Source organism: Vidua chalybeata, chromosome 3, assembly GCF_026979565.1.
Source record: "Vidua chalybeata isolate OUT-0048 chromosome 3, bVidCha1 merged haplotype, whole genome shotgun sequence".
Classification (NCBI taxonomy): domain Eukaryota; kingdom Metazoa; phylum Chordata; class Aves; order Passeriformes; family Viduidae; genus Vidua; species Vidua chalybeata.
In genome coordinates, this window is record NC_071532.1 from 110,100,037 (window position 1) to 110,125,508 (window position 25,472).

The following is a 25,472-nucleotide window of genomic DNA, read 5'->3' on the forward strand; positions in this document are numbered from 1 at the left end:
CCCATCCCCTAATCCTTCTTACCAGCCTAATCTTATTTACCATGTTGATTTTGCACTTGGATGCTCTAGAGGACTGAGAACAATTAATCACAGAATCATTAAGGTTGGAAAAGATCTACAAGGTCATTGAGTCCAACCTGTGACCAGTCCCCACCTTGTCACCCAGACCAGAGCACTGAGTGCCACATCCAGTCATTCCTTGGACACTTCAGGGAGGGGCTGAGGGAGCTGGGAAAGGGGCTCAGCCTGGAGGAAATGAGGCTCAGGGGGGACCTTCTGGCTCTGCAGAACTCCTGACAGGAGGGGGCAGCCAGGGGGGTCAGGCTCTGCTCCCAGGGAACAGGGAAAGGAAAAGAGGAAAGGGCCTCAAGCTGTGCCAGTGGAGGGTCAGGTTGGACATCAGGAGGAATTTCTTCATGGAAAGGGTGGTTAAGCATTAAAACAGGGTGCCCAGGACAGTGATGGAGTCCCTGTCTCTGAGGGATTTAAAAAAGAGACAGATGTGGCATTTGGGGACATGATTTAGTTGTGCCTTGGAAGAGCTGGGAAATGGTTGGACTTTATGACCTTGGAGGCCTTTTCCAACCTAAATGACTCTATGTTGCTCTGTTGGGGTATTTTTTTTAGGGAGAAGGGGGCTTTTAATTTTGCTCTTTACCCTGTCAGTTTAAGATGTGTTCACAGAGCAGTTTTATTACCACAGCTGAAGGGACAGCAAGCAGCAGGGCCAGGCAGGGCAGCTGGAATATCACATTTTACAGCCAGAGCTGCACATTCACCACAGATTTACCACCACGGGTGCACTGCTGAACTAACAGCTCTTCCACCAGCACTGTGTGCTCATCACACTCAGGAATGAAGCCTCCCAAATTCCTTGGAAGCCAAAGCTGGGCAAAAAAAAATAACACCCAGGTTTCAGCTGGAGAAAATATTCACACGAGCTCAGATTAAAAATTAATCACTCCCAGCCTGCATCCTTCTCCTCCTTGCAGATCCTCAGGAGTCTTCCCTTGCAGGTTGCTTCCCTCCTCCCTGTCACTTCCAAGGGATTTTGCTGGCTGTAGGTGAAGGGCAGAGGATCCCTCTGAGCTTCTTTTTTCCAGCTGGAATTCTACCAGCCCAAAATGCCAGCTGCCAAGGAGAGGAATCAGGAAAGCCAGTAACCAGTGAAAAACGCCCATGCGTTTGGAGCAGCAGCTCTGGGTCAGAATGACATGAAAGGGTTTCTCAGCAGCAAATGTTACTCCGGAACTGGAATATAATTAACTCCTGCCTACTCCCCACCCTCTTCCCAGATGCCATCCAGCATGCCAGCAGCACACAGAGGCTTCTGTGAAATCTCACTCCCAGCCCTGTGATTTTCCAGCAGAGGCAAAGGAATGGGGATCCTTGTGCTTGTTTTCATATTCATCTCCCTGACCCAGCACGGTAAGACCAGGAAGGCCTGGGGTGGTGAACAGGATATCTGGGAACAGGGATGATCTTTCTTCACTGTGTGATAGGTACTGAGGAAAGAGGTTTTCTGGGTGAGAGAGTGGGTGAGGTACTTTGGGAAAATTGTTTATTTAATTCCTTGGGGGAATACAAAAAATGAGCAGGGAGGAAGGTGTGAAAATGGGGCACACCACTGAGTTAGGAGAAGCCCTAAAGGAGAAATCCTGTGCTCTGGGAAAATGTTCCTGCCTTTTCTCAGGCTGCAGTTGCCTCCTCGGCAGGGAGAGGACAACCCCTCTGACCTCCCATGCACAGTCTTTGCCAACATCCTGAAAAAACAGCTCCATGATAAAAGATTCCTTGAGGGAGGTTGGCTTAGCAGCTTGGGATTTCTAGCATGAGTATCTGAACCTGTCTATGGGGATCCCGGGTGTGCTCAAGGTGCCCAGGCTCTCTGTGTGCTCCCAGTGCTGGTTTGGCTGGCTGGGAACACGGTGCCAGAAGGAATCCCGCAAATTTTATCCATGAATTTGCTTCTCCCTTGTCCAGGAGATGCTCATGGGCCAGACAGCTGTAACCACGGAGGGGGCTTGTGCCGTGTGGGAAGCTGTGTTTCTGGTGAATACGTGGCTCAGTACTGCTTTGAACCCATCATTCTCTGCTGCAAAAATCTGACACCTGCCACCACAGAGAGCTGAAAGTTTCCAAAGGAGCCACTGCAGTGCATGGAGAGCTGCAGGCTCCACTGGCACGGCATGAGCAGCTGCTGGGAAGGAGATTTTGTGGTTTCTGTGACTGTTGCTCCCCTGGCAGAATATGGCTGTGGATTCACTCGTGGACTTCTGAACACTTTGGTTTTGCTGTAACATTTTAGGAAACACTGTGACAAGAAGAAGCTGGGGCCACCCATATCTGTGGCCCTTTTGGGACTCTGATTGTTATCTGACATGCCCAGGTGAAAAATTGACTTTCTGCTTACCTGAAACCAATAAACCTGAGGTTTAACAAAGCAGTAAGTGCCCACCTATGAGTCAGCAATGCTGCCAGTGGTGGGATGGCACTGACCAGGAGTGAGCACAGCATTCCTCACCACCCCAGAACACCAGGGTGACTCTGTCCCTTTATTTCCCTTCCCAGAGAAAAGAGCTGCAATGGGGAAAGTTGTTTTGGCATCACTTTTGGCGCAAAAGGCACCTGGTTTGACATAAAGGTGAGTGTGGTCTGTGCTTCTCAGGCAACTTCCCCCATCTACTTCTCCTTTCCAGGCTGTGCCAGGTTCTCAAGGCAGTCATGGAATCCCAGAATGGTTTGGGTTGGAAGGGACATTAAAGACCATCTCATTGCCATGGGCAGAGACATCTTCCACTGTCCCAGGTTGCTCCAAGCCCTGTCCAGCCTGGCCTTGGACACTTCCAGGGATCCAGGGACAGCCACAGCTTCCCTAGGCACCCTGTGCCATGGCCTCAGCACCCTCACAGGGAACAATTTTTTTCCCTAAGATCCCAGGTTTACTTGTTTTAAACATGGAAAGGAGGGGATCTGAAAGCTCTGGGCAGCCTGTCAGGGCTCCATTACCCTGACAGACTGCCCTCTCCACCCATGGGCTGCATTTCTGGTGCAACTCCTTTCCCTTTTGGTCACCCTGCCCCAAGGAAATCAGTCTCTTTGTCCCTCACAGCTTTCTTCCTATGAGCTCCCTCAGCCTAAATACATTTTCTGTCCAAATCCACTCTCAAGGCTTCTGTGTCTTTTCCACATAACATTTTGACACTTCCCTGCCTTTGTCAGCTCCTGGTCTCCCTTTCCAGGTAAAATATTTCTCTCTGGGTCAATCATTTCTGTGAAAGCAAGGAAACAATGATGCAATGAGAGAGCTATGCCAACCAGCTGAGGCACTGCTCAGACAGAGCCAGGGAAAAGTCCTCCCTGGGAGATGAAATTCTTGTTCTGATGAATCAAACAGGAAAATTCCCACTGACCTCACCAGGGTCAGGCCCCACTGCCAGAGGGATGACAATTCGCTCATCCAAGCATCTCCATTCACTGATGGGCAGCCCAGTTAATCTCCTCGGGTCATGACTGGGACTCCAGCACACACAGGAGATGCCAGCACTCCCCTGGACATCCCCTGCAGCTGGATGAACCCTCAGGAGAGCCAGATAACCCAGAGCTGGCTGTTGGCTTGGGAACTGATTGTGAAGACGGGGACAGGGCTGAATCCAGAGCCAAATTCCTGCCCATTTCCAGCCCATCCCTCTGACGCGCGCTGATGTACGAGGACAGCACGGGGAGGAGTTTGAACCAGGGCACCTCTCCAAATCAAACAGTTTATTTCTCACATTCATCCACAGGGTTCATTGTTCATGCCCCTCATCTGGGAATGCTCAGCCATGGTGGTTACAGCCTGGTTTCCTAGGAAAGTGAAGAGTGGGTGCTTGGAGCTCACCTTGCACATCTGCCTTGTAGTCACTGGGCATCCTGCCCCTGATATGCTTTGGACCTACTGGCCAGTCCACCAGGAAAGGTGGAAAAGCTCAGTTTATAGGGAATATTGTCCCTCTGGCAATAATGGGCATGCTCACAGGCATGGTCCCACTGTCCCACTGCTGGGTGTTCCCTTGTTTGCTGATCTGGATGGAAACAACCTTAAAAAAACCCCAAACCACAACCCAACAACAACCAAAAAAATAAACAAAAATCCATCATTATTTCCTGACCAGTGAATAAGATGAATTCCCTTCCTGTCTCACAGAGAGGGAAGAGAGAGAAAGCACCAAGGATAGGGTGGATGGTGGAGAATGACACTTCCAGACCTTATAAAACTGTTTTTTGATGTGGTTTCTCTACCCCTGAATTCACCTGGGGCAAAGCAGCCAGCTCAGCTCATGGGGAGTTGCTTGAACAGCAGCATGAGCTGTTTTGGTGTTAGTGTATGACAGGGAATGCTGCTCAAATTCATTAAGCCCTAGCTGGAGTATCCTGTAACCATGAGGAGGAAAAATAATCATAAAATCATCATAGAATCCCAGAAAGGTTTGGGTTGGAAGGAACCTTAAAGATCATCCAGTTCCAACACCCTCCCATGAACAGGCAAAAGACAAATGAAGAAGAGGATTTTAGTAGGAAATTCCTGATTGAGCTCTGAACTCCAGCTGTCTGTACCTGATAGAGCTCAGAAGGATGCAAATTTGGGTTCTTTAGTACTGCCTTAGCAGACCTATACCTAAAGGAGATGCAGAAATCATCCAGACATCTTGGGATGTATATTTGGGATCTCTGCAGCCATGCAGATAGCCAGGATAGAGCTCTACCCTCACGCCAGGTCTGTCAACCAGCACAAGCCTCCTGGATAACTGGGGATTTCAGTCCATCAAAGCATGGCATGGATTCCCTCAGCAGGATTTGTTTGCTGTTCCCAGGCAAGAGTCCAGTGTTTGGCAAAGAGAGCCAAATCCTCCTCCTCTGCCCTAAAAACGTCATTGTGATGTGCAATCAGGAGCAGGATGGTGTTGCACGGGCTCCTGCTTGGGGAAGCTGAGGTGCCATAGCCGTGGGCAGCCCCTTGGATCCAGGCTGTCTCTTACATCCCTGGCAATCCCACACAAACCAGTGAAACCCCCTGCGAGCCTGGATCTTCCCTCACCCCCACGCAGGAGAAAGGGGATCACATTCCAACATTCCACCCGCTCACATGGAGCTCTTCCAAATCCTGTGGGGTGAAAGAAATCACCTCACCACAGCCCAGCTCCTGGGCATGCTGGGGAGATAAAACAGGTCAGGATTCAGAGGCTGTACCTACACGAGTAAATCAAATCATGTAAGGCTCAGAAGTTAGTGGCTACTCAAATGTGCTGTCAGAAAATGAACTGTTTTCCACACTTTGGAGGTGGGCACATGCCAGGAATGATCCAGTTGACACCTGGATGTGGCCCTGCACTGGAAAGGAGAAGTTAATTGCACAAGGTGTGCTCTGACCATTTTCTGTGGGGCAAAACCCATCATTTCTTGCTGTGTCCAGCTCTGGAGGCCTCAACTTAAGAACAGACATGGACCTGTTGAACAGAGTTCTGAGAAGGCCATGAACAGTGGTCTGGAACGAGAGCCATGGGGGGTTTCTGGACTAGGGCTGAGCCCAGAGCTGAGCCCACAATAATTTCTTCACAGGCTGAATTGCTGGGCTCTACCAGTGCTTGCTTGTTTGGCAAGATGCTGTCAGTGGGATTGGGAGTAGGAGGTGGCATCACAAGCAGGCAAAAGGGTTCACTCTCCCAAGGAATTGCTCCTCCTGGCAAAAACTTATCCCAGGATGCATTTAAAAATGAGCCTGCTCAGGTCCTGGCCTGAAGGCAATGAAGTCAGTGGAAACATCCTTCCCGTTTGGGGCCAGGGAGCAGATATAGATTGATTCAACTCCTCCCAGCCCCAAAACCTCTCAAGCACCACCCAGGAGCCGATTCCTGTGCCACGTGTCTGAGCACAGATCAGCCTTTGTGCATGGTGAGCTCTGAAAAAAGACATCTGCTGGCAGGTTGGGAAGCGGGGGAGGGTGGGAGGCTGCTGGGCCTCACCAGAGGCTGAGGCCAACACAGCAGTGGGACCATGCCAAAGGAAGACAGACAAGCTGTTGTACAAGCAGTTGCCCAAGGGACAGAGATTTCCTGCCCCTGATTTCTGGAGGGAATCTGTTTTTTGTTGGTACTGCATAGTCCTGGATTTCTTTCCCAAGGCACGTTCTGCAACTCAACCCATGTACCACAGCTGCAGAGCTGGGGTTTGTAGTGGTGTGGAGGATGCAGCCTTGTCCCCGTGGAGCCTGCAGCATCCAAACAGCTCCAGGCACAAATCACCCTCTGCAGTGGTGCTGCCCTCAGCACAGGAGAGCAGCTGAGCTGGAGACAAACACCTGGAGCTTTGCCATCCGTCACTGGGAACACCGTGGCCACGTGGTACCCTGGCTCCGTGCTCCACATCCTCTCTGGAGAACACCAAGCCATCTGCACACACATGTTCAGACACTTCAGGTCACATACTCAGAGCAGGACACTCACAGGAGCATCCACACGTTCCTTCCTGCTTGGACGGTAGCTCGAGAACTGCTGTCTCCTTTCTGTTGGATAAGCTCTGCCCAAATTCTTTGCTTTGGAAGTTCTTCCCTGTGAGGGTGGTGAGGCCCTGGCACAGGGTGCCCAGAGAAGCTGTGGCTGCCCCTGGATCCCTGGAAGTGTCCAAGGTCAGGTTGGACAGGGCTTGGAGCAGCCTGGGATAGTGGAAGCTGTCCCTGTCCATTGCAGGGGGTGGGACTGGATGATCTCTAATGTCCCTTCCAACCCAAACCATTCTATGATTCCATAATTCCAGGAAATCCCACTGCACCATCTCTCACATTGGAGATGCCAGTCCTCAGAGGTACAGGGTGGGTTATTGTCTTCTACCCAGGCAGAGCACCAACACTTTTCCTTGCATCCAGATCTCCCCCAGGTGGGTTTCCAGGTCCATCTCCCTTCCCAGGCTGTGCGTGGCCAGTTTGCAGGACACCCTGGTTGAGCTCAGTGTCCCCTACTCCAAAGTCCGACTGGTGAAGGTCCCTTTATCTGCACTGTTTGATGAAGGTGATCCTTGTTCTGTTCAAGCAGCCTGAAGGACACGGGGTTTGCATTTTCCAGCACTCCCTGGCATCCAGCCTGCAAAGAAAAATCCATCGAGGTGACTTCTGAAGGGAAAAGGGAAAACTTGGTGATGGCCTCCACTGCATCACCACTGTAAAAAAAAAAAAAAAAAAAAACTTTATAAAGTTTCTATTTCCTCTTCCTCCATTTGTTGTTGGCTGGGGGTCACTCCTGCTCATTGTTTGCTTTGTGTTGTTTTCCCAGGTTGAAACGTAGATCTCACTTCTGCTGATTTCCTGGAACTGGCCTGGAGAACTGGTACAAACCTGAGAGCCAGCCAGGATCCCTGGGAGAGCTGTAATCCACCTGCTTTCCTGATGCCACTGAGTATTGCAAGGAGATATCCCAGCTTTCCCATTGAATGAGTACATAAATGAGTAAAATATTAAATTTCCATTTTTTCTTGACAGTTGTAAACAAAACCTTGGCAAGCATCCTCTCTGCAGCCTGGAAGTTGGGAAATTGAAGCAGACCCATGATTTTTTTAAGGATCCCATTATTTTCAAGCCAGCTCTGTGAGTTGGGGAGTGCTGAGGAGGGGACTCTGGATTTTTTCACACTTGACTGTGTCAGTGCTAAACACAGAGAGTTAGAGCTGGAAATAATAATAATAATAAAAAAAAACCAAACCAAAACCCAACACTTTGATACTTGGATAGGATTTTAACATCACATGCTCAAGCCCACAAACACAGAGCCAGACTGGGTCAGTCCCAACATCCTGTCTCCAGCAGCAAGCAGTAGCAGACTGCCCAGTGCTCAGTGCAATTGTCAACAAAATCCTGATTTCCGCCCCCCCCCCTCCCACTTTTTGGTCTTTTTCCTTCTATTTTTTTCCTTTATTTTCCCTTTATACTTTCTGTCTGTGACACGATGTGAGTGACAGCAGGCATACCCTGTGCAACTGTTTGCCGTCATGTTGAAATGCACCTGAGATTGACAAAGTTCCCTCCACTCCAGGAGAATTACACAACCCCCCTGGCCTCTATAAATCCAGAATTGCCCTCTTATTCCTCACTTTAGGGCCCTTCACTCCTCCTCGGGGTGGAACCTCCACCCACACCGAGCCATGCGGATTCTCCAGCTGCTCTTTGCAGTCGTTGTCATTCTCCTCCTCCTGGGCGCTCCGGGTAAGGACAAAATTCTCACGGGGGTTCCTGGAGGACTGTGGAGAGAGAAAAGGCAGGTTCCTACTCTTCTGAGGTAGAAGAGGACAAGACAGGGCCCTCAAATCAAGGCTGACCTAACTCGTCCTTCCAAGGAAAAAGTTTCTCCTGAGATGGTCTCCATGAAGTTCCTGGATGCAGCTGTGCTGAGTTCATAAGTTATGCATCCCCTCCTCTCTGTGCCCTCAAAACTCACCCAGAAATGCTGAGCCTAAGCCAGGAGCCTGAGCTTTGCTCCTGACCATGATAGAAGCCTCATCCTCCACCAAACATGGAGAATCCCATTAAATTCTCCATGAGTGGACTACAGATGTGGCAAATGCAGGAAGATGCAAGTGTGACCAGAAAGCCAAGGGAGGTGATTTTCACCTTCTGATCTGCTCTGGTAAGGTCCCACCTGCACAGCTGCCTCCAGATTTGGGATCCTCAGCATAAGAAGCTGATGGAGCAAGTTCAGAGGAAGCCATGGAAATGCTCCAAGGGCTGGAGCCCCTCTGCTCTGGAGCCAGGCTGGGAGAGCTGGGGGGGTTCACCTGGAGAAGAGAAGGCTCCAGGGAGACCTCAGAGCCCCTTCCAGAGCCTAAAGGGGCTCCAGGAGAGATGGAGAGGGGCTTGGGACAAGGGAAGAAGGACAGAACAAGGGGGAATGGTCTTGAGCTGAAGGAGAGTAGGTGTAAATTAGATATTAAGAAGGAATTCTTGACTGTGAGGGTGGTGAGGCCCTGGCACAAGTTGCCCAAAAAGGCTGTGGACTCTCCATTCCTGGAAATGTTCAGGGCAAGGTTGGACAGGGCTTGGATTAGCCTGGGATAGTGGAAGGTGTCCCTGCCCATGGCAGGAGGTTGGAATTAGACAGTCTTTAATGTCCATTCCAACTCAAATAATTTTGTGTATCTTTGATTCTATAAAATCAAAACTATCTTTCAGGGGGGAAAAGAAGAGGGAAAGGCAGATAATTTACTTTTTTCTGTTTGTTTTCTTCTGGGATTCTGGTTTGATAGAAATTTATTCCTTGGTTTGGCATTTTTGCTGGCTGCTTGTATACATATGTCAGAGATTTGGGTTTCATTCAGGTGTAAGGTCACTATGATGTTAGCAGGATTTTGGTGATATCACGTTTGCAGAAGGCAAACCTGATAACCAAGAAGAGGAGATTTACTTGATTAGCCTGTTTATGCTCTCTTTTATTTAACTGAAGTCCTGGGGACAACAAAGTGAGAGAGAAGGGTTTGCCCACTCCACTGGTGGTGGACCCTCCAGAACCCACAAACTTGGTGTTTCTGCTGTGTCTACAGAGAAGCAGCACATGCCCTTTTAACCAAGACAGCAAATGATTTGAAAAACCCAAGCAAACAAAAACCCCAAAACTCCAAGAAGCCAAAAAAAATCTCCAAAGGAGACAACAGGTGAAACACCTGTTCCAAAAGGTACTTCTGTGCCTTTTGATGCTGTCCAACCTCACTTAACTCACCTAACCTAATGCAGCCAACCCAAATGTGGCTGTCTCACCCAGGCCAGTCGTTAGGAGACTCCCAGTGCTTGCTGGAAGGAGAAGCTCCTCCCAAGCACATCTGATCCTCACCGTGGATCCAGATGAATTTCCCTGCTGCCGGCTGAGAACACCCCATTGTTCAGCCACCAACACCAGCACAGTTCCCAGTAGGTTTTGTGGCTCGAAGCAGGTTCCAGCTCTCCTAACCAGGTCTCCTGTCCCCTTTCCCCAGCAGCCAGAGGCCGTTCAGACACCCAGCAGTGCAGAAGCAACCGTGGCCACTGCCGGAGGCTTTGCTTCCACATGGAGCGCTGGGAAGGGAGCTGCAGCAACGGCCGCCTGCGCTGCTGCCGGTGACAGCAGCCACACCAGGGTGGTGTGACAGCCCCAGGAGAGCCAGCCCAGTGATCCTGCAGCCAGAACTGTACACAGAACCTGCCCTCAGACACCTCCGTGCCTCCACGTGCAGCTCGGTTTGTCTGCCACCAATAAACCTCTGGGTTTTCAGTGTCCTGCTGGGTCCGGAGTGCAGCCGTGCTTCCCCCTCAGATGGACCACCCTGCCTGACACTCGGGGGTTTATGGTGCTGGAGGTGCACTGGGGGATCCAAATCGTCTCCACAAAGGTGGCAGATGTGGTGTAAGAGCAAGGGGTGTCCTTCTAGAGTGGCAGCAAGAGAGGGATCTGCTGGGGTGGTCCAAGCAGTTCTGAAGCCCCTCTTTGGACCCATTCCTCCACCTCTGTCTCAGTCACTGCCTTTAACAACCTCAATTTCTAGCTCTGTTCAGAAGAGGCCATGGCAGGATTCATCCTCTTCAAGGGGATGGACCCAAGACAGAGGTGTGATTTTCCCTACAGAAATTTCTCTTCCTCTCCCATAGCAACAAGGTGAACCTGAGTGGGTGACTCAGGTCATCCAACCTGATCTCCTTGAAGATGTCCTTGCTCATTGGAGGAGTGCTGACCCTTAAAGCCTCCTTCCAACCCAAACCATTCCATGATTCTCTGATCCACCTCTGTGAGGAGGTAAAGGTAGGTAAGGCTGAGAAATCCCCGTGGGGACAGCAATTCAAACAATTCACCCAGTCTCACAGGGAGTGTGGTGGGTTCTGCATCTGCCCTGCTCCTGCATGGAGCAATTCCCAGGTGAAATCTTACTTCCATAGTGCAAGTGATTCCAAACTCTATCCCAATATCACCCAAGGGGTATCACTCCCTCTTGTCCTGCATAGGCTGAGTAGAATTAAGAGTGGGAATGAGCCAAGGCCAAGCTACTTCCAGCAGCTCCTCGCCAGGGAGTGAGAGTTGTTGGCTGTGGACTGTTGTTTACTGAAGCCCACAGTGTGCTCTGGAGCAGGACCCCCAAAGCAAGTCCTCCCCTTGGAGGTGGTGAGGTGGAAAGGAGGTGGTGTAGGAGGAGCAGGAATAGAGATGTCTTGGAGCTGTGAGTAGAGAGTTGGCTTGAAAGGGTATGAAAGTCTCCTCAAGAGAAAAGCTGGAAGATTTATCCCTGGAAAACACCTAGTGTGGTACTCAGGACATGGAAAAAATGAGGTGTGCAAAATTCCCACCCTAAAACCCCCAGCTGCACACCTGGCTTCACCCTAAACCCACTCTGCTATCCATCCCAGAGGCACCAGTCTTGCCCGGGAGGAAACCAGCAAAACCAGTGACCCAGCTGTGCCAGTTGACACCCAGTGGAGATCTGACCCATCTCTGGCTGGACTGCGAGCAGGGAATGATCCCCTCACTCCTCCCCACCATGAATTGAGGCAGTGAGGGACTGCTGGGCTCCATGCTGGGATGCCCCATCCTTGCTCGTGTGGCTCTGCATCCTGCAAACACAGTGGCAATGCCTCCATGCAGTCCCCTCTCCTGGATGCTTCTCCTCTCCGTTGAGTGACAGTGTGGCTCCTCGGGGACCTCGGAAAGCTCAGCCAGAGGTTAGCAGCCACTGTGGCTCGCAAGAGCCATCAGCCCCATCGAGAGATAAGGCTCCCCTTGATAACAGGACCTGCCAGAACTGAGCCTCCAGTTTTTCCACCTTTTTGAAGTCTGGCCGGTGAAGTTTTGCAGAACTTTGTCTTTTTGCCAAAGTAACCAACTTCCAGCTCCAGCCTTTGCCTTTCCTCCTTTTCCCCGGCCTCCTCCCCTTTGCCTTCCCCTTTCCTCCTCACTCCTCCGAGCGCAGCCTCTCCGTGATAGGGATTCTGGGGGGAGGATGGACACGATTCTGGGGGGTGATGTCATCTGTTTTTGGCCCTTCAGAGGAGCGAGGGTTAGACACGTCTGCCTCTACCCAGCCTGGCGCCGGGAGCAACTGGGAGCCTTCCTCTGGCAGCCGCCCCTGCGCCTTATCGGGGGCAGGATGACATCCCGGGGCCGGGATGCCGGAGCTGCGAGGGAAAGGAGGTGGGGAGCCCCTGAATGTGAGCCCTGTGAGAGGCGTGCACGCCCGGCTGCGCACAGGGATGTGTCTGTGTGTGTGTCTGAGCCCGCTGGCAGCAGGGAAATCGCTCCCAGCAGGATGGAGCCGGCTATCAGCCGCCAGAGAAGGGGAAAGCGCCTCTGTGCCAAAGACCAGCCAAGTCAAGGGTTATGCTGTCACCCAGATCTGCTCCTGGGGGGGTTTAATCTCTCATATCCCAGGCAGACAACCTGGAAAATTCATCTGAAAAAGGTTAGAAGATGCCCCTTGCCATCAAACGAGAAGGTATGGGCAGATGGAGTGAGATAAATTAATTTGTCCCCTACCCCAAGCTCAGGGTCTGGAGTGCTCTCAAGCAGAGCTGGGTTACAACTTTACCATGGAAATGGGTTTGGGATGGACCATTGTCTCCTCCTCTTTTTTTGGCATCTTTCTCCAAGGTGGAATGCAAAACCTTCATTCTTTGTAAAATGCTAACACCACCCTTTCTTTTCTTCTCTCCCCTAGAAAGGTGGTTTGGTCAGAAAAGTGTAATTAGGCTAAATTCGGGGAAAACTGGGCTTCCTATCTCCTACAACACAGCCCTCAGAAGGGAAAAGCCTAGTGGGACATGGGAGCCCAAGGAGAGAGACAGCTCCCACAGCAATGGTCTTCAAATAAATTTAATTTTGTATTATTTTTTTATGTTAGAAAGAATATTTTTCCCCTCATTCTGATGGATCATCATGCTCACTTTGGAGACCAGTGCTCTGGAAGGAAAGGGAGATTTTGGGCAGAGCATCTACAGCCCCTGAGGATTGGGACAGAAATATAAACAACTGGTAGGTCTCCTTCCAGCTGGAAAATTTATAAAATTGATTTTCTTTTGCTTGGAATAAATAAGGTTTTCTGCAAAAGTAATTCTCAGTTGTTGTAACTAGAGTGAGAAAATAGACACCGAAAAACTAGGAGTGCTATAAGATTAGAGGGAATGGCCTCAAGCTGTGCCAGGGGAGGTTCAGGTTGGACACCAGGAGGAATTTCTCCATGGAAAAGGTGGTCAGGCTTTGGAAGGGGCTGCCCAGGGAGGTTTGGAGTCCCCATGCCTGGAGGTATCTAAGAAATGACCAGCACTCAGTGCTCTGGGCTGGTGACAAGGTAGGACAGGTTGTACTCGATGGTCTTGGAAATCCTTCCCAGCCTAAATGATTGTGTGATTCTGTGTCAAATGAACCTCTGCCAGCCAAACACTGGCACTTTTTTTCCATGAATAAATTGGTGCCCTGCTTGTATCTCCCTTCTTCTTCTGGGAAGAAACGCTGGCACTGGCACTGCCCCGTGCTGACCTCGGCTCTCCACATCAGCACAAAAACCTGGCATGGCTCAGCCCCAGCATCTCAGAGGCTGTGCAATAAAATACACGTTTTTCCTAGGCACAAATAAATGACTTCACCCTTCTGGCGAGCTGCTCTGGGCTCTTTCAGCAGCTCCACGTGGAAGAAGGGCAGCGCTGGAGCAGCACAGCCCCTCTCGCCACAGAGGGAGCATTGGCTGATGGGGAAGCTCCAAAACAAACACCGTGGTGAGCAGCTGCTGGGCTGCTCCCCAGCACAACAGCAAAGCCACCTGAAGCCAAAATCTCGTGGCTCTCAGTTTGGAGATGCCCCAGGGCAGGGAGGAATTTGGGGAATGTGCAGGGGAATGGCTTTGTACCCCAATGGGAGGGTGGATAAGCCCTTTCCCCTCTCCAGCCTCCTCCCTGGGACCACGGCCTGCAGGACCCTTCCCCAAATCCCACAATGATTCAGGTTTTCTTCCAGGACTATCCCCCCGTGCCTGGGATGGACACAAAAGCTGTCAGGAGTCTTTATTGTCCAGATCTTTGTGCCGTTATCAGCGACTCCCACACACTGGAAGTGAGATATGTGTGACAACATTTTTTCCATCAGCGAGCTTATCATGGCTGAGAAGAGTGGAAGGGGTTGGGGAGGGTGATGGGGAGGGGGAGGAGGAGGAGGAGGGAAGGAGGGGAGGTGCATGGGCATGAACACCCACCCAGCCCATCCTCCACCCACCCCATGATCCCACATCTATGGAAGAAGGAGAGGAAGAAGAGGGTTTTGTAGCAATGTCTTGTCAAAGCAGTCGTGTCAGACCCAAGGCCTCCTGACCCAGTAGAGCCAGTCCTAAATTCCTTGGGTAAGATCTGAAAACACCCTTCCTACAAACACATCTCTTAATTCATATGGGTGCATGTACAAATGAGGAGAGCCTCTGCAAGGATGTTGGCTGGGCTAGCAGGACCCCAAGGGGTCTGACCCCTCCTTGGTGTCAGGCAGATCCTTCCCAGGGCAGGGGGAAGCTCCAGCCAGCAGGAAAAATATTCATGTGGAAAATATCTCAGCTGTATCAGACCACAACAGAGCTACTGGGACCCCAGCACTGCCTCTGTGGTTGTGAACTGTGTGCTGCATCTCGCTGGGTTTCTGCTGTTGCCACTTTTCTCAAGCTCTGGGCCTACAACCCAGGTTTGTAGGGTAGAACCTGAAGCCTGCCCTTCCTGTCTTCATCTGGAGAAGGTGGAAGGAGCAAAAGTAGGGAATGATTCTTTAAGACTGGAAGTTCATCCCCAGCCTGGAGGAACTGATGCCATGGTCCTGAGGCACCAAGAAACAGCGAAGTTTGTGCTGCAGGAGCTGTGGGGACAAAACCCAACCTGCAGCTGGGTGTTGGGAAGATTTTAGGGAGCTACAAAACTTGGTGATAAAGATGCGAAGCTGGCAGCATTTGCCAGGGCAACACGTCCCAGTGAGGTCTGCAGGACAAGCTAAAAATACAGATGTGATTTCACAGAATCATAGACTGTTTTGGGTTGGAAGGGACCTGAAAGACCATCTCATTCTACCCCCTTCCATGGGCAGGGACACCTTCCACTATCCCAGGTTGCTCCAAGCCCCATTCAGCCTGGCTTTGAACACTTCCAGGGACAGGGAGTCCACAACTCCCCTGGGCAACCTCATCACCCCTACAGCAGAGAATTTCTTCCTAATTTCAAAGGCTCTGTACATTTGCTCTGGAAATCACTATGTTTATCCCAAGTTTGCCATTAGCTCCTTTTCTCCCAAAGATCTGGGTGTCTGTTTGGCCCATAGAAGCCACTTCAAATGAAACACATTTCTTTTGTGTTGGGGTGAAAAACACAGAAATTAAATAATCCCTCCCTCCAGGCTGCTGCTTTCAAGGAAAGCCCAAGAAGATGCTACCCTGGTTTTACTTCAAGGTGAGGAGTCTGGCAATGCTGTCTTGAGACCACGGGGAGGTGGTTGCCCAAAGGAACCAGCTCTGGAAGCAAAGGTGAAGCTGAGGTCCCCCTTGCTGGCATGGGAACAGCTTTACCTCCCCAGGGAGGACAGTTAGGGATTTGCCTGTTAGGATCTGCACGATGGACTCTCTGCCCCATGAACAGTTAAGGATTTGCATCACCGACTGTCCAGGCTGATGTTTCCAAGGATGAGGCTGGATGACAACACAGTCATTCAATATATGATCCACAGCCCAGGGGCAGCCCTATCTGAGCACCAGACAACTCCTGACACAGAGCACATGGAGGGAAAACACATGGGAGGGGAAAAATGTGGATGTTTTGTCTGCTCGGGGCTGCGACTGGTTCTGGTAGCTGGGATGGGGAGGTGGTGGCTGTGCTCCTGTGATTAATGGGAGTTTTCACCATCAGCATCGTGGCTCCCAGGCTGCCTGTTCCCTCAGGAGCTGCTATCTGCTGGGAGATGCTGCTCTGGGAGCTGCTATCTGCTGGGAGAGGCTGCTCTTCAAGCACAGCTCGTTAGCAGGGTCCCCTGGGGGGTGACAGACTGTGGTGGGTTCAGCACAGGCTGGAAAAGGGGATTTTGGATTTTGTGAGCTGACACGGTGGGGGATGATCCGAGGTCCTGCTGACTGTAGGCAGAAGCAATTCTGGCTCGAGCTAATCCAGTTATCAGCCCCCACAACAGTCCTGTCACTCACCAGAGTCACGTGGTGAAATACTGCAAAAATGCCTTCAGAGATGGGAAGTCATCCCACCAACCATGGTCAGTCACCAGCTGGACAATCCTGAGGTAAACGTGGATCCCAAAATATGTGCAGAGACCTTCTGTAACTTGGGCATGGGACAGAGATGAGTGGGTTTCTCATGGATGATCTGCAGCAGTGACTCTCTTGTCAGCCTTAGACCAAGAAATGAGGTTTGTGGATGGAGGTGCTGCAATGAAAGATGGGGACAAGCTTTTTAGCAGAGACTGCTGTGACAGGACAAGGGGTGATGCTTTTAAACTAAAGGGGAGTCAATTAAGATTAAATATGAGAAAAACTTTTTGCAATGCAGGTGGTGAGGCCCTGGAACAGGTTGCTGTGGGAGTGTTCAAGGTCAGGTTCTGTTCAAATCAGTTTTTTCAAGGCTGAATGGTTTGGGTTGGAAGGGACCTAAAAGCTCATGCAGTTCCACCCCCCAGCTATGGGCAGAGACTACTTCCACTATCCCAGGCTGCTCCAAGCCCCATCCAACCTGGCCTTGAACAATTCCAGGGATCCAGGGGCAGACACAGCTTCTCTGGGCACCCTGTGCCAGGGCCTCACCACCCTCACAGGGAACAATTCCTTCCCAAATTCCCATCTAACCCTCCCCTCTGGCAGTTGGAAGCCATTCCCCCTTGTCCTGTCCCTCCATCCCTTGTCCCAAGTCCCACTCCAACTCTCCTAGAGCCCCTTTAGGCCCTGGAAGGGGCTCTGAGGTCTCCCTGGATCCTTCTCTTCTCCAGGTGAACACTCCCTAGCTCTCCCAGCCTGGCCCCAGAGCAGAGGGGCTCCAGCTCTTGGAGCATCTCCATGGCCTCCTCTGGACTCACTCCAACAGTTCTATGTCTCTCTGTTGCTGATGACCCCAGAGCTGGATTCAACATATCTCTCACTTCATTCTTTTTATGTTGGAGAGGGAAAGAGGGGCTGCTTCTCTCTGCAGCCCATGCACAAACAACTCACTGAGTCCTTCTTTTTTTTTCCCTAATTAGTGGCAGTTTTGTATCACAGTTGTCCTAGGCACCACTTTCTTATATCCAGGATGTGTCACCAACCACATCCTGGTCAAGTTCCCTGTGTGCTTGTGAATCTGAGGCTGGAATTTCAATTTCTATCCCCAGCACCGTCAGTGTTGGCTCCTGGATCAGGCCACTGGGATGATTCTGCTCAGGCTCCTCTGCTCACACCTCTTGTCTGGCAGCAGAGTCAGTGTTCTGCATCCCATCTCATCCCAGGGGACACCGGCACCATGGAGGTCTCCTCAACCTCTGCTGTGTCTGGAGGATTGACCTCTTCCCTTCTGGGGTTATCATCTACCAAACCCTCACTGCTGCAAAGTTACCTTGGCAAGTCAGGGATAATCCTTCCCATCCAGGAGGGAATTAAATTTGTCTGCACTTTTAAATTAGCCACTCGTTGCTTTTAACACTGACCAGTGAGCACAGAGCTAAACAAGCCCTTGGCACAGTTTGGCCATCAGGACATTCCCAGCAGGCTCCCATAGGGAAGACGTCCCAGAGAAATGATTCTGAAGGAACACCAGGTCAGGTGTGCCTCCATTGCACCCATCTGTGTTTTGGGGAGGGTTCCTCCACAGGCTATGGCTGTGATCAGGAGGGATCTGGATTGGGGTTTTATCCATGTAAATGGAGAAGAAAGGCAGTGTCTTGGAGTAATGACAAGATTTCCATGTGCCACAAGTGTGATCTGCTCCAAGGCGAGAATGTGGAAATGATCCATGCCTGAGGGATCAGCAGAAAGCGGTGGTGACTGCAGAAACCAGCCAGGAAACGCAGTTGTGGTGTTCTGCCACATTAAACAACAGGGATTAAACAACAGGGCACCTCCACAGGGAACCTGAGGCAAGACACACCTGGGATATGGACACAAGCCCCTTTCTCTGGTTTGTTCCACCCCAGCAGGATCCAAGGGATTGGTTTACACCGAGTCATAGAAACATGGAATCACAGAACTATAGAGTTATGGAATGGGCTGGGTCGGGAGGGACCTTAAAGATGATCTGGTTCCAAACCCCTGCCATGGGCATGGACACCTTCCACTAGACCAGGCTGCTCAGAGCCCCATCCAGCCTCCAGGACTGTCCCTGTGCCAAGGATTGTCCCTCTTTAGGGACAGCATGCACGAAGCTCAGTCTCACAACAATGGGAATCAGGCCACTAACAGATTAATTAGCAGTCTTCACAACAGGCTAATTACCAATTTCGTACAGGGCTGTTCTTGGAGTTTCCCAGCCAGGTATGACCTGTGGGTGTGTGACAACCCCTGCACACAGACCTGCTGAGCACCCCTGTGCTGTGAGGCTGAGACCCGGTTCCCAGTACAGTGAGAAGGATATTTCTGGGCTCCTTTCCTTTCAGCAGCTTCCTCTCGCGGCACGACGTCTGCTGTGATCTTCATTTCCCTCTTACCCTCCATTATTCCTCAATATTCCTCTTCCAGGTCCTTTTCCTTATCTGCCGCCACTTTCCTGTTTTTCTTCCTTGCTCAGCACCCTCCAGCCTGCCTGGCTCCTGGACCATCAGCTCCTGTCGAAGGGCTTCCTCCTCCTCTGGCCGCTGTCCTCACAGAGATAGCCCCAAGCATCCCTGGGGACCATGGGCATCCCGTGGGTCCTGTCAGGAGAGGGTGGCGGTGCTGACCCCGCACCAAAGGAAACGACGCCGGGAGGAAACGGCAGCGCTGGGATCCCAGAATATCTCTGCTCGGGGTTACCCCAGGGATGCAGAGATAAGCAGAAAAAGGGGGAAGGAGGAGGAGGTCAGGGCTGTTCAGCTGAGATGTTTGTGTGTCTTCTGGCACAAACACCAGTCTGGGCTTCCCCAGCAGGCGCCAGTGTCGTTTTGGGGGGCAATTGTTTGTTCAGCCTTGCTCACCTTGGAATGTGCAGTTCAGCACCAGGCGGCCAGGGAGATGCTCAAGGCCATGGGGAGACAATGCTGGGAGAGCCAAGCCTGTCACAGCAATTCCCAGGAGAGGATCCCCTCTTTTTGTGGTGTTTGTTGCCTTGGGGGGGTGCCAGTTCAGGGTTAGGACCTCGCTGTGCCTGATGCTGGAAAGACTCAGGGTTATCCTTTATCCCTCAGATGGGACAAGAGGCACTTGATGCCACAGCCCATCCCATGGGACAGCTGCCTGCTGTGTGGGGACTTCCATGGGTGATGTCCACCCTTAGCGGGGCAGTCCCAGGAGCTTGTGGTCATTGCAAGCACCAGCAAATAGAGTTTGCCAGGTACAAGTCCTTGGAGAGGCTGCACATGCTTGGAAAATGCAACAAGGCCCCTCTTGGAAGACCCCATGGTGTTTAGTCAGCCCTCAGACCCTGAGGTCCATCCCAAGACAGGTGACCAGGGGACTTGGCACAGTGGAGGCTGCAGCCAGGAGTCACCACCTCTTTCCCCATGCCAGGAACTTCCTGCAGCCGAGTGATGCCTTGGCAGATAAATAAAAGACACTGGAAGAGGAATATTGAGGAATAATGGTGGGGGGGGGGGGTTGGAGGGAAATGAAGATCACAGTTACTCCTTCAGCACAGGCATAGCTGGAGATAGTGACATTCTATTCTATTCTATTCTATTCTATTCTATTCTATTCTATTCTATTCTATTCTATTCTATTCTATTCCATTCCATTCCATTCCATTCCATTCCATTCCATTCCACTAAATTCATTCAAATGATTCATGGTTCCATGACTGTGCCATGACCATTGCTGTGTGTTGGGACATCTGCCACCCTCTTCCCTGGAGAGAAAAGTCACCTCGAAACTAAAAAAAGCCCATTCCAATCCAGCTGACTTGTTATCCCATCAGCTGAGAAAAACACCCAGCTGCCAACTTCCCCTCCAAACCCCAAGGCCTCTCCAAAGTCCCAGGACAGCATAACTTTACACTTAGGTCTAGCTTTAAGCACGTACACGTGACTCTGTTGCAATGATCACAAAGCTGTCCCAGAGCCAGTTCCCTCCGCCCGTCCCCAGCCAAACCTTCTGCCTTCCTCCTGCTATATTTATCAGAAGGATTTGGCTGGATGGAAAGCGCTTGGGGAGGCAGCAGGGGTGGAGCCACCTTGGAGATCAGCCATGGGAGAAAACCTGGAGCCGGCTCCAGCCCCATGTGGCTGTTTTGAGATGGTCTCACATCCCCCTCGGGGTAATTCCAGTGCAAATCTGGGAGGCTGCTCTTCAGTTGGTGAATTCCTCATGCTTTACAGATAATTTATAAGTCTTTAGCACCTTTGTGATTGTCCTTTTGCTGGGGTCTTGCTCCCCTCTTGAACCTTCACAATCCTCATCTCCAAACAGAGATTTCCAGGGAGAGATGCTGCCACTTTTTTTTATATCCAGGAGATGTTCAAATGAATTTTTTTTTGTCACCCTGTCTCTCTGAGACACAAACTCTCTGAGTTTGTCACTCTAAACTGGGAATTCTTACAGATACAAGTGAGATCGGTGCATTTGAGTACCTAAAAAAGCTTTGTCACTCCCACACTCTCCTGTAGCAGTGAGACCAGAGGAGAACAACACACAAAACCTCTCCCAAACCTCCACAGTCAGACAGGACAGTGTTAGCGCCTCACTTTTCTGCATCCCCTGGGAAGATCTGTTCACAGCTGGAAGCATTGTCCGTGCCAGCCTGGAGGCACTCCCTCAAATCCCTGCAGCTGCAGATGTTGAGCAAGCTGTGCAGAGATTCCTGCCGCACGCCACAGCACGTGGGCTGCTCTTGGGCAACCAGGCTTGCAGCAACACAGGATCAAACCTCCTGGACCTAGAGATTTGATAGTGCTCAGCTTCCTCTTCATCCCTGGAGCACACACCCCTGGAATTTCGGGCTCTGAATAGGCTTTGTCTTTCTGTGCTGGGATCCCTCTCTGGGCACCCTTTGCCAGGGCCTCCCCACCCTCACAGCCAGGAATTCCTTCCCAATATCCCATCTGACCCTGCCCTCTGGCAGTGGAAGCCATTTCCCTGTGTCCTGTCCCTCCATCCCTTGTCCCAAACTCCTCTCCAGTTCTCCTGGAGCCCCTTTAGGCCCTGGAAGGGGCTCTGAGCTCTCCCTGAATCCTTCTCTTCTCCAGGGGAACCCCCCCAGCTCTCCCAGCCTGGCTCCAGAGCAGAGGGGCTCCAGGCTTCAGAGCTTAAAATGAGATAGGATGAGACAGCCCAAGCTCCCTTGAGGTATTCAGGATGGCAATTCCCAAACAGACATGGGATAAGGTGATGGAAATCATCCTCCAGGAATGAGACCTGTTCAAAGTGACAGGGCCAGGGGCAGGTTTCACGATTCTGCCAAGGAAGTGACAGGAGGAGCTGCCCAAGTCCACAGTTTTCAGCTCAACCAAGGAAATTTACTCCACACATTCCTCTGTAAAACCTTCCCGGACCACGAGATGGCATCAAAAACCAGGGCAGCCTGAACCAGACAGGTTTTCCCTCTGGTCTGGCCTCCTCCACCAAACCCAGACTTTCTAAGGTTCATCCTGCTGGGGTGAATGGCACAGCATGTCTCTTCTTACAGGAATGTCACTTCTGCCCCAGAAAACTCCCTGTTGGCTCCGTTGTCCTGCGCGTTTTGGGTTTTTTTTTCTAAATAAATTAAATTTAAATTAAAATTAAATTCTATGTACTTCCAGTTTCTTCCACATCCCAAACAGGTCCAGCTACCCATCTCACAGGTCCCTTGCTGCTGACATCAGAAAACTCTCCTGGCACTTTGCCCTTCCTGGCCCAGCTCCTTAGGAATGACCCCGATTTCCAGTCCCACCAGTTCTCCTCCTATTTCCATTTCCCCCCTGAGGCTCACGTATAAACAAAGCAGAGAACAGGGAAAAACATAGTTACCAGGAGAAAACGGGTCCCGAGCGGCTGGTGGCATGTGACAGACCCTCCCACGTCACCGGGAGCCTGGCACGGTGCCTGATGAGATAACCTTTCACTGGAGCACCAAAAACACCCTTTTCCCGAAGAATCTTGGGAGGTTTCCCTTCCTGCTAGGAGCCAGCAGCTCTTCTGGTTTTGCAGGCAGCCAGAGGGTGCCAGCAGCACAAAGAAGGTATTGCAGCAAGGCTCTTCATGGGCCAGCACTGTGGCTTTCTCCAGCTGGACTCACCAGGAGATGGAGCCTTCCTGCCTCAGTTTCCCTTCTGCCAAGAGGAAACCAAAATTTCTCCCTGTACCAGACAGTCTCCATCCCTGTATCACCTTTCCAAAAACTACACAGAACAAATGCTTGGGCCTAAGGAATGACCCCACCCAATGGGTGCTTCATGCTGTGGGCAGGAGACATCAAGAGATGAAGTCACAGACACAAATGAGAATCTGGGGATCTCCTGGAATAGACAAGGGAAATCACAGCCCCATTCCTTGGCCAGACACCAGGGCTGGGAAAACACCTTCCCAACTCTGTGTTGGGAAGGCTCAGGTGAGTGTAGGAGGAGCCAAGAGCTCAGGTGATCGTAGGAGGAGCCAAGAGCTCAGGTGATCCCCTTGTCCAAGCTCTGATCTGGGCCATGGACAATCTCTGAGCTTGCAGAGAAAGGCCAAATTGTGAAACACTCCCTCAAAAAGCTGTGCCCAGAGCTCTCCCAGTAAAGCCAGGATGGCAAAGTTGCTCTGGTTGGAAGGGACTGACACACTGGTCACTCAGAAGAGCAAAGGACACGGAACAGGGGTTTTGCTTTCCCTCTCTATAACACCCACAGGAAAGTGCTTTGGATGCAAATTCTCACATGTCACTGTCCCCACTTCTCTCTCACTTCTTTTTTTCAGTGGATTTTCTCCTCTGGGGTCAGCTGGGAGTTCCTTTTTGAAGCATAAGGTCCTCACCCTTAGATGTTCCCATCCTACATCTGTCATCTGGGCACTGGGTGACCACAGAGGGGCACAGACGGGAAGTCAGGTCCCACTTTCCGTCACAAGCCAGGATGGACGGACACAGATTGCAGCCGAGTGGCTCAAAAGCACAACCTCAGCAAGAAGTGGAAGGACGAGGTCAGGATCAGGTGACTGGGCAGAGCAGCTGAGTCCCGAGCACTTCCCAGCACTCCTGAATTCCCTGGAGGTTGGGCAAGAGCAAGAGCAAAGTCAGGCTCTTGCCCCTTTGTGTACCACAAAGGGAACAGAGATCACACTGGCTGCTCCAAAGTGTCTGAACACGCCTGACCCAGCTGGACATGAGCCAGGTCTGCCCAGTGGGCAAGAGGACAAAGGCACCTGGGCTGTCCCAGCTCTGGGGTGGCAGCAGGACCAGGGCAGTGCTGTCCCCTGTGCTGGCACTGCTGGGGCACCTCCAGTGCTGGGAACAGCTCTGGGACAAAAAGGACCCTGAGGGGCTGGAGAGTGTCCAGGGAAGGGAACAGAGATGGAGAAGGGGCTGGAGCACCAGGAGGGGCTGAGAGAGCTGGGAAAGGGGCTCAGCCTGGAGAAAAGGAGGCTTGGGGGGACCTTGTGGCTCTGCACAACTCCTGACAGGAGGGGACAGCCAGGGAGGTTGGGCTCTGCTCCCAGAGAACAAGGGACAGGACAAGAGAAAATGACATCAAGTTGTACCTGGAGAGGTTTAGATTGGATATTAGGAATAATTTCAGTCAGAAATGTTCTCCAACCCTGGCACAGCTGTCCAGGGCAGTGATGGAGACACCACACCTGGATGAATTTAAAAGCCACATGGATGTGGCACTTGGGGACATGGGTCAGTGGTGGCCTTGGCAGTGCTGGGGGATGGCTGGATTTGATAATCTCAGAGAGCTTTTCCAAACTAAATTATTCTACGGCACCTTGTGTGGAAAGCACATGGCAAAAGTGCCCTGGAGTTAAGGCGTTTCCAAAAGGAACATCCTGGACTATCTGGGGCCAGAGCAGCTGCCCCAACCAGCCCCACAGTGATGGGGACACAGCTCTGGGGAACTGCTCCAGCCTGAAAAGCTGAAAAACACAATCCCTTGCCAGGGCAGAGAGAGAATACGGAACAAGTTCCCATAGATTCAAAAATCTGTCAGATTCATGGAGGAAAATTCAGATCTGATAAAGTTCCACCTTTGACTCCAGGAGTGCTGCAGCCAAAAATTTCTGGGAGAGTGGGGAGAGAGGTCTGGCCATGCTGAGCAGTGACATTCACATGGGGCTACAAAGCTCTGCCTCAAGCAAGACACAGGACAAGTTTGTTCTCTGCCTCTCTGATGCACCACACATGAAGAAAAACTTTTCCACCTTTGGATTAGAGCAGCTGGGCATGTCCTTGGGCACAGCTGATGATGTTTGCTTGAAGAATTAGGAGGGGAGACACCCCAGGAAGACAGGATGGATGGAGCATGGGAACCAAGGAGAGATTCTCAATAAAAACACATCAAACTATTAATGTTTAATCTAGACAAGGACTCTGCCTTATGCTGGTGCTGAGGATCAATTTTGTCACCCTGCAAAGGGACATAAACGTTGCAGGAATGAATAATATCCCTGTCCTTACCTCTCCACCTCCCTGGAAGTCTCGCTGCTTGCCCAGCTCTGGGCTCGATTGATCCCAGCGATGGTGGGAAGAAGCTTTTTGCTGATGTCATCTGTTCCCGAGTCACCTCCCGGCGGTCACAGGGCTCCTCGTGAGCCAGCTCAGCTGAGTCACCGCGGCCGCGGGGTTGTGTAACCGGAGTTCCCTGTTTGCACCGAATTCTCGGGGAATCAGAGCTCTCTGTTCGCAAGGATTTGCCGAAAGCAGGGGCGAGGATTTTGCAGGATCCTCCAGATCTAGAAGAGGCATTCAGCCTCTTAAGCAGCATCAGCAGCACAAGGCTAAAGGTGCTGCAGATGGATGTCCAGGGGGTGTAGGACACCAAGACCCCCTGGTGCCTCAAATTATCTCCCATCCACACCGGGAGCACAGCCCCCACCAGCCAGGACAGCCTCTCTTGCTCAAGGAGGCAGCAAAGCTCATCTTCTGTCTGGACAGAAAAAAATCTCATCAACAAACCTCGACTTCCACCAGACAAGCCTAAATCCCTCAGAATTAGCCAACAACCCACCCAAGGCATGTTCCAGTGAGCTTTTTAAAGCCATGTGCTCCAGTAGTGACTCTTGAATGTTTGGGGGGTGAGGATTGGAGCTCAGGATGTCCCTGCTCCCATGGAGAAGTGAGGATTACATCAGGGCCCAACCCTTCCAGCAAGGATTTCTTAGGCAGCGTTATGGCTTTACAAAATCCTGTTTTAGTTGCCGTGGGTGAGTAT

At 51.3% G+C, this 25,472-nt stretch overlaps 1 long non-coding RNA gene across 2 annotated transcripts; it reads right to left on the bottom strand.

Annotated features, from left to right (window-relative positions):
• Positions 1-8,178: 8,178 nt before the first annotated feature.
• On the bottom strand, positions 8,179-25,043 carry LOC128786383 (uncharacterized). Of its 2 annotated transcripts, none has more exons than XR_008430268.1 (3): positions 24,719-25,043; positions 16,189-16,423; positions 8,179-8,265 (listed from the first exon to the last, which is right to left on the bottom strand). It is a non-coding gene; the product is annotated as an uncharacterized LOC128786383 (long non-coding RNA). The 2 variants fall into 2 exon arrangements; XR_008430267.1 differs by lacking the exon at positions 24,719-25,043 and adding an exon at positions 22,096-22,292.
• Between the last annotated feature and the right edge of the window lie 429 nt (positions 25,044-25,472).